Raw genomic sequence first — 8231 nt, 5'->3', positions numbered from 1 at the left:
AAAAAAAAAAAAGAAAGATAGATAGGTTTACAGAGTAAGAAAGCTTACAAAACAGGATATATTCACCACAGACAGTGAATATTGCTAGGGCAAGTAGGCAAGGCAGAGGTCTTTTTTCTTTTCTTTTGGCCAGGGCTGGATTTGAACCTGCCACCTCTGGCATATGGGGCTGGCGCCCTACCCTTTTGAGCCACAGGTGCCACCTAGAAGTCTTTTTCTTTTAATTATATATTATCTACAATGATCACATATGGCATTTCTGGGAGAGGGAAGCTTTATCTTTTCTTTTATAATCAGAAAAGACTTCTTTATCACATTGAAAGAAATGAAGAAAGCAGTGTGTTACCGTCCATCCAGATATACTGTATCTTACTGGTTGCTAAGCAGCAGATTCTGGGGTTCCTATATCATGCTTATCTCTAGTTGCAGGAAAAAAAGACAGGCACTCAGGCATAAACACGCCCTACCCAATGGCACCATATTCACTCTGGGGAGTAGCCTCAAAAGCACATACAGTGAATTCAAGTCTCTACTCAAACCACACCCCATCTCTCACATTAACACTGTTAAGTTCACTTCTGACATGGCACAGTATTCTTCACACAAGCTCCACACACCATATTGCCACCCACTCATAACCGAAGGATAATCTGCATTTAACTAAACTCACCCATGTCAAAAATCACCATCATTCTGGATATTTCTCTATGAACTGACAGACACAGGTAAAGATAAGCCTTGCTGCTTTCTGAAAATGGCCAATCCCGCAATTTCTTACTGCTGCAGAGATGGGTGGTTCCCTTGGTGAAGCTATAAATTCCAATGTTCAATGGCATTCCCTCCCAACAGCAGAATCTGCAATACAGAAACTCTTCCACAAAAAAAGCCCAATTCGTGTGGCAACAACGGTAAAGAGAATCCTGACCCAGCACATTCTCTCCACGCTTCTCCTCCTGCTTTGTCACAGGAATCACACCAGCCAAGTCTTATACTATGCCGCCCTGCTGCAGCAGCAGCCATCTTTGACTCAGCCCTGCTGCAGCCCCAGATGAAAACCAAGACAGCAAGGACAAAATGGCAAAGGACTTTAAAAAGGAAATTGTAACAAATAACAATGGATCAGGCATCAGGAAAATGTTGCCCTAATCTGCCATGTCATTAAAAATAGGGCTTTAAGAAAAAAAAAATGATGCCTATGAAGGCAGGACATCGTGACTCACATCTATAATCCTAGCACTCTGGGAAGCTGAGGTGGGGAGCATCATTTGAGCTTAGGAGACTAGCCTAATCAAGAGTGAGGACCTCTCCCCATCACTACCAAAAATAGGAAAAATGAGCTAGGCACAGTGGCACATGCCTATAGTCCCAAGTACTCAGAAGGCTGAGGCAGGAGGATCACTTGAACCCAGGAGTTTGAGGTTGCTGTGAGATATGATGACACCACTGCACTCCAATCAAGCAACAGAGCAAGATTCTATCTCCAAAAAAAAAGAAGAAAAAGGCTCAGCAGAGGTTCTAAATACTCCTACATCTGTTAACTGATGGAGAACCAGATATATCAATGCAACAAAAGCTCTCTCAGGTTCTCAATAATTTTTAAGAGTATAAAGGAGTTTTGATATTAAAAAAACTGAAAAAGGGCTTCTATCTTGAGTGGCACACATAGGGCAACTCAATTGCTCCTCATGCAAAATCAACATCAAGAGATTGCAGAAGTATAATTTCTTGGTACCCGGGCAGCTGGTGATCGTTGGTCCCAGGGCCCATTTTAAAAAAATAAAAAGAAAAATCTGAGAACTGCTAATTTAAGTCAATGGTCTCAGTGTCCAATTCCTGGATTATTTACTAAAATGCAAATTCCTAGATCCCACTCCAATGTATGGAATTAAAATATAATGGAAGTTCTTGTTTGCTTTTTGGTTTGGGTTTTTGTTTGTATGTTCGTTTGTTTGTTTTTGAGACAAAGTCTCACTCTGCTAACAGAAACTTGCAACTCTTGGGCTCAAGCAATCCTCTTGCCTCATACCTGTAGCTGGAACTACAGGTATCTGCCACTATGCCCAACTAGTTTTTCTATTTTTAGTACAAACAGGGTCTCCCTATTGCTCAGACTATTCTCAAACTCCTAAGAGCAAGCAACCTATTTACCTCAGCCTCCTAAAGTGCTAGGATTAAAGGCATGAGCCACAGAACCCAGCCAAAAGTTTTAGTTTTTGCAAATGATTTTTTTTTTTGCATCAAAAATGTAAACCACTGGTCTAAGAGCTAACATAAATGTAGATAAACCTCCATCACAATTTAAGTGTCAGCTGAATCAGCTTATACACCTGTTAATGAATAGTGAGGTGGGTCTATAGTCCTAGCTACTCAGGAAGCTAGGGTAGAAAGATATCTTGAGCTCAGTAGCCTATAGTGCCCAACAGTCACACCCATGAATAGCCAGTGCACTCCAACCCTGGGCAACATAACCCTCATTCCTGAAAGAAAAAAAGTTTATACAGGATTTCACTCAGGTTAGAGTATAGTGGTGCAATCACAACTCAATGTAACCTCAAACTCCTTAGCTGAAGCAATTCCCCCACTTCAGCCTCCTTAGTAGCTACAGTACTACAGGTGTGTGCCACCACCATGACTGACTAATCTTTTTATTTTTTGTAGAGATATGGTCTTGCTGTGTCACCTAGGCTGGTCTCTAACTCTCAGCCTCAAGCCATCCTCCTGCCTCAGCCTCCCAAAGCACTGGAAGCATGAACCAGTACACCTGGCCAAAAAATTTTTTTTAAATAATAATGATAAAAAATTGATTCCTAAATTTTGTAATGTTCCCTACTCCTTTCTCAAATCTATCCTTTAACTAGATTGTAAAATGTTCAGGGACAGTGGCCATTCTGTTTACTTTTTCCCACAGTCTTCCTGAAGTATATACATACACAGCAGGCATTAAATGTGCACTGCTCCTACACCAGTACCCTTCAGAAAAATGTGGTTTTGGGGGTTTTTTTGCAGTTTTTGGCCAGGGCAGGGTTTGAACCTGCCACCTCCGGCATATGGGGTCAGCACCCTACTCCTTTGAGCCACAGGCGCTGCCCAGAAAATATGTTATATTTGACAAGAAGCTAAACAGTAGTACATCTCAAGGGTTCCTGAACAGAAAGAGTCTAATGGCACTCTGAATAACAGTACCATTAATTCTTATATCTATCAACTTATGGCATCTGCCACAGTAACTCCATCTGGGAAGAGGCTGACCCATTCCAACCTCACATTCTGCAAGACTCACCTAGCATTAAATAATGCTGGATACTACAGTTGCTTAGGGTCTACAAGATGAGTCAGCAGGTAAAGCCATTTATGAGAAGCAATTTCATTACACTTCAAACTACAGAGAATCAAACTAGAGACAGCTACCACTGTTTACACTGCTGAACATACTGTGGGGTTTCACAAGCCTATAAAATCGCCTTTTGTCAGCAAGCCCCATTTTTCTTAGTTAGGAGTTAAGAAGCATCAGACTTAGCAGTTCCTGAAGCAAGGTGAACAATCCCTTTTCTCAAAGCACAATTAAGTTCTTATGCATCAAAATTAGGGTTACTGTTTTAATGGAATTTGTTCATTTCTGAAGATGTCAGAACTGCAAAGTGGGAAAGAGAGCATACAAAAACTATTTTTGTAACTAGAAATAGGAATGTGCCCTGGGTTGCAATAACCTTGTCTCTGCATAGACAACTAACATTATACATGCTCAGACACAGGAAAAAGTGCTTCCAATAACAAATGTCAAAGGAATAATTAAAGAAAAAAATTCACACAATGCTATTAACTATTTAAAGCACAGTGAAAATAACTGAAAACATGAGGATAAAATATTAATTACTAATCTTTTTTTGTGAAAGGCAAAGTAATCATGGAATTACTTGTCTGGTTTTGAGTATTTAACTCAGTTTCACTTCTCAGAGTCAAATGTAATTTATCTTTAATGATCCCTCTGCCATAGGAAGCTTCCTCTCCAAATACATTTTTCAAAATTTTGATTTCCAGTGAAGAATTAAGACTGAAAAACTGCCTTCTTGCCTCATCTCCAATAGTTTAATCTAGGCATTACACCCTGAGCACAAAACTAGGTAATTTCCTATTTCATTCAAAGGAAACTAAATTAACTTAATATTTCGAATTCCTAGATGAACTAACAAAGAAATACAGGTGTAAGTTATGTTTATATACCTGTACATCTATATATACTCATATATTCCCTTAGTACAGCATTTCTCAACCAGTGGGTCGTGACCTCTTTGTTAACAATGAAAATATATCCTGCATACCAGATATTTACATTATGATTCATAACAGTAGCAAAATTACAGTTATGGTAGCAACGAAAATAATTTTATGGTTGGGGATCACCACACATGAGGAACTGTATTAAAGGGCTGCGGCATTAGGAAGGTTGAGAACCACTGCCTTATACAATGACAAAAGTTGCCTTAACTTTTGAAGAGCAAGTATTTTCACATTAAGTGTACCAATATATAACAAGACATTATCCCTCAATTTTACTCACTTATAAACTACTGAATACAAACCTACAACTAATCATGCACTAATTGCAAACAAAGGCTGAAAACTTAAATTGTACAAGTAAACACTAAATACAGGTTGGATCATAATCATGGAAATTGACTTAGGTACAAATTTTCTTGAAGCTAGAAATCAAAGTATCTAAACATATTTCATAAATTTGAAAACTGCAGGTTTTGAAAGGTAAAATGAAAAGTTATCCTTAGAAAAGTATATACAACTCACTTAAAAGTTCCAAGTAGACCATCCTGTGCAAGAGTCAAGACTCCATCTCTTATTAAAAATAGAAAAAATTGAGCCAGGCATTGGGGTCCCCGCCTACAGTCCCCACTATTCAGGAGGCTAAGGCAGGGGGTTCACTTGAAGACAGAAGTTGGAGGTTGCAGTGAGCTAAGATGATGCCACTGCATTCCACCCAGAATTTGCCTCAAAAAAAAAAAAAAAAATAGGGTCTTGAGTAAAAATTCTAATTCACACATCAGTCTTGGATTTGAAGCTCTCACTACAAATATATAATACAACCCTCTCACCTAATGAGCTTCCATAAGGATATTTATAAAATGCAAACTAGCCATGTCATTCCCGAGCTCAGTTTTGTTTTGTTTTGTTTTGGAGACAAGAGTCTCAAGCTGTCACCCCGGGTAGAGTGCCATGGCGTCAGCTCACAGCAACCTCAAAATCTTGGGCTTAAGCGATTCTCTTGCCTCAGCCTCCCAAGTAGCTGGGACTACAGGTGCCTGCCACAACGTCCAGCTATTTTTTTGGTGGTAGTTGTCATTGTTGTTTGGCAGGCCCGGGCTGCATACGAACCTGCCAGCTCTGGTGTATGTGGCTGGCCCCCTAGCTGCTGAGCTACAGGTGCCAAGCCCGGTCCACAGTTTAGATGGCTCCCCTGTCATCTGGATGAGCTCCAAGCTCCTCAGTATGGCTTATAAGTCCCTTCCTGTGGCCTCTGATTATCTGTCCACTTTACTTCAAACCCTTGCTTTAGCAATAATGAACAAGTCATTTTTCACTGTCCTGTGTCTATGTGCTGATTCCTAGCTGGAATACTCTTTATCCCACTGCTATCTTCAAATGTCTCATTTATCCTTTCAGATTCAGTTTAGAGGTGCCCCTTCTTCTCTAAGAAGCTTCTGAAGTCACTCATTCCTCCCAATCATGTTCCATTAACCCCTTCAAGTTAAGTGATTCTCCACAGAGTTCCCAGAGGCTCTGTCCTTAATTCCTATTTACTTACATTTTTACCTATCTACCTCCTGAACTAGGACTATAAATTGAGGGGGCAAGGAAGGGGGGGAAAGCCTATGTCTTAGTTCCAAATCCTCCGTGTTTCCTGCACATACTGTGAGTGCGCAGTAAACATGTTAAATGATTAAGCCAGACTACATAAATAAGAATGCAGATTTCCCTTTAGAACCCATGAGAAAGTATCCTATTCCAATTCTGCTTTTTTCTACATTAACATGCAAAAGCTTGCCAAATCACCAGCTCCCACTTAGTACAAACACTGGACTAACAAAACAGTTCCCAACTTGTGAGCCAGTCTACTTCAGCCCACAAATACATCATACACAAGCTACCTTCAACATCAATCCACAAAAATGAGGCAAAGACCAGCTAACTAAAACAGTTCTTTTTCTTCTTCACAGAACTTATCAATTAAGGGTGCAAACACTGAGTTTATAACACTATGCTTAATTCCTAATTAGCATATAAAGATATTTTATTGAAAAATGTGAATTTGAATAATTTCATAGTAACTACTGCATAGAACCCAAAGAGCAGCCTATGAGTAACGAAGGGAAACAGTGACTTAAATATTTTTAAAACTTTTTAATTATAAAATATGTCATTACAGAAAATAAACAGAAGTACAGACTTATATCCAAACCAAAGCCTTTTAAGGACTAATTTTAGACTAGTAATGAAACACAAGAAAGAATTCCTTAAATATAGCAACAATTATTTAGGTAGAATTCAGTTTTTTGTCAAAAACTACCTGTCAAGTACTCCATGTCACTTCCTCCAGCTACATAAACAAAGCTCAGTGGGAACCTATTCCAGAAAGCTTAAAGTTTGTGTTTTCTTAGTCCTCCAAGTTCCTCTCAGCAGCTTCTTCCTCTTTTCTACTGCTTCCTTGTCCTCCTCAAATAACCAGACACTACAGAGACTACTAAGAACTATCGCTTTTCTCTTTACTCGCTCCATTATGCTTGTAATATCACAGATTTGCTTTTCCAACTCTTTCTGCTCATCTGACTTCTACCTCCCTATCTCCAAACATCTTCTGTTGTCTCCATTTGTTAAATGAATGAAATGTCCTCATTCATTTCAAATCCAACATGCCCTAAACTGAATTTGTCTGCCCCATACCGCAAAACAATGTACATGTATGTAAAACAACTAACTTACACCTCTTTCTTACTCCATGACAGACACCATCATTTTTCAGTCTTAAAACCAGGGAGCCAGGCAGCATTCATAGCCCAGTGGATAGGGCACCAGCCACATATACTGAGGCTGGTGGGTTCGAACCCAGCCCAGGCCAGCTAAACAACAATGGCAATAAAAAAAATTAGCCAGACACTGGGGCAGGTACCTGTAGTCCCAGCTACTTGGGAGGCTGAGGCAGGACAATCACTTGAGCCCAAGAGTTTGAGGTTGCTGTGAGCTGTGACACCATGATACTCTACCCAGGGTGACAGCTTGAGACCCTGCCTCAAAAAAAAAAACAAAACTGGGAGCCAGTTATAACTCTTTTCTCTAATGAAAGATATTTAAATTTCTCTCTTACTTCCTTTATGACACAGCTTCCATGATTATTTCCTTCCTTTCCCTCTAGACTGGATATACATCAGCAAAACCTTGGAAAACCTTCAATATTGTCTATTGTCTATCTGAATCCATCCAGCATATCTTCATCATCCTCTAATGACTAGGTCTTAGGTCTTCAAAAACCACCACTTGCTGCAGGATAAAAGATTATTATACAGCTAAATATCCAAAAGTTCTCCAAAACCGTTACATGTGCTTACACAGTCACTGCTTTCCTGAAATTTTAGCCAAGTGGGTCTTTTGACTACCCTAAACATCCAAAGAACCATTTCCTAGATGCTGACCACAATTTTGCTCATACTATGTCCCATAACTGTAGATATCCTTTTGCTTAAATTCAAGTCTGTCCAATCCTACTTCCTAATTCTCTAATCCTCACTTTCAAGGCTATGATCTCCTACCTCCACTTAGAGAGCACCTTAAGGCAGGGTGCAGTGGGGGAGGCCTGGGAGGCTAAGACGGGTGGATTGCTGGAGGTCAGGAGTTTGAGACCAGCCTGAGCAAGATTTAGACCCCGTCTCAAAACAGCCAGGAAGGCTCAGCACGCCTGTGGCTCAAGTGGCTAAGATGTCAGCCACATACACCTAAGGTGGCAGGTTCAAATCCAGCCCAGGCCCACCAAAAAACGACGATAGCTGCAACCAAAAAACAACAACAACAACAAAAAAAAATAGCCGGGCGTTGTGACGGGCACCTTTAGTCCCAGCTACTTGAGAGGCTGAGGCAAAAGAATTGCCTAAGTCCAGGAGTTGGAGGTTGCTGTGAGCTATGATGCCACAGCACTCTACCCAGGGGGATATCTTGAGGCTCTGTCTCCA

The 8231-nt window shown here is 40.2% G+C and overlaps 1 protein-coding gene, 1 non-coding gene and 1 pseudogene across 2 annotated transcripts in view; 1 reads left to right on the top strand and 2 right to left on the bottom strand.

Annotated features, from left to right (window-relative positions):
- Positions 1-8231, bottom strand: part of LOC105886418 — a 98415-nt pseudogene that overhangs the window by 67201 nt on the left and 22983 nt on the right.
- The window catches only part of EIF4G3 (eukaryotic translation initiation factor 4 gamma 3), a gene marked incomplete at its 3' end in the record, with an annotated part of 304720 nt that overhangs the window by 290368 nt on the left and 6121 nt on the right, over positions 1-8231 (bottom strand). The gene's annotated exons all lie outside the window — the stretch shown is intronic.
- On the top strand, positions 1634-1767 carry LOC111723284. Its single transcript, XR_002771857.1, has one exon. It is a non-coding gene; the product is annotated as a U11 spliceosomal RNA (small nuclear RNA).

The sequence above is a fragment of the Otolemur garnettii genome, unplaced genomic scaffold, assembly GCF_000181295.1.
Source record: "Otolemur garnettii isolate 467f Iridium unplaced genomic scaffold, OtoGar3 scaffold00009, whole genome shotgun sequence".
NCBI classification, from domain to species: Eukaryota; Metazoa; Chordata; class Mammalia; order Primates; family Galagidae; genus Otolemur; species Otolemur garnettii.
The sequence above is the reverse complement of the archived record's forward strand: the minus strand, read 5'-3'. Positions and strand labels throughout refer to the sequence as shown.